The sequence below is a fragment of the Carlito syrichta genome, unplaced genomic scaffold (genome assembly GCF_000164805.1).
Source record: "Carlito syrichta isolate Samal-C Ts95f unplaced genomic scaffold, Tarsius_syrichta-2.0.1 Scaffold309041, whole genome shotgun sequence".
Classification (NCBI taxonomy): domain Eukaryota; kingdom Metazoa; phylum Chordata; class Mammalia; order Primates; family Tarsiidae; genus Carlito; species Carlito syrichta.
This window is the reverse complement of record NW_007253137.1, coordinates 933,729-934,335: the sequence shown is the minus strand read 5'-3', so window position 1 is coordinate 934,335 and position 607 is coordinate 933,729. Positions and strand designations below refer to the sequence as shown.

Genomic DNA, 607 nt, shown 5'->3' with positions numbered 1-607 from the left:
TAACTCGCTCAAGGTCACACGGCTAGCAGGTGGCAGATTCAAACCCAAGAATTCTGATTCCAGTAGCCATACACATAACCGACCTTTCTTCACTGCCCCTAACAGATGTGATCCATACACAGAACGATGCTTCCACTCGATACGTGTGTCGCTTCTCTCTCTCTTTTACTAAACAGACACATATAGCCATTGTCTCATTCTCGATCCGATTTTTAGGAACGTGGCTCTCTCTGCATTTTCACTTTTTCTACCGGAAGACCTAAAGTGGGGTGAAGTTTGATAAAACAGTTGACACAAAGATGGGAGAAGGCAGGGACACACACGACATTCTCGAATGCTCTGGCAGCTGCTGGAAGGTGATGGGATCTGGGTTCTCAGACTGCTGCTTCCCATCCCCCGCCACACACCCGCTGTCAGGTGTCTACGGACGCCGAGCCCCAGGTTGGTCCTCGAAGTCCTCAACTCACGGCGAAGGTGCCTCCTGCCTCTCCGGGCGAGCCCGACATGCTTGGAGTCAACCACAGACCGCCTGTCGAGCCTCGCAAAACACCGCCCGGCGTCGACGCGCGCTGGTTCCCAGGGAAACCACCCGCGGAGGAAACCCGGG

At 54.4% G+C, this 607-nt stretch overlaps 1 protein-coding gene across 1 annotated transcript in view; it reads left to right on the top strand.

Moving 5' to 3' along the window:
- The first annotated feature begins 357 nt into the window (after nt 1-357).
- The window catches only part of RAB3IP (RAB3A interacting protein), a 57,732-nt gene continuing 57,482 nt past the window's right edge, over nt 358-607 (top strand). The window contains exon 1 of the mRNA XM_008066616.2: nt 358-441. The gene's annotated coding sequence lies outside the window, so the exon portion shown is untranslated. The remainder of the gene's footprint in view (nt 442-607) is intronic.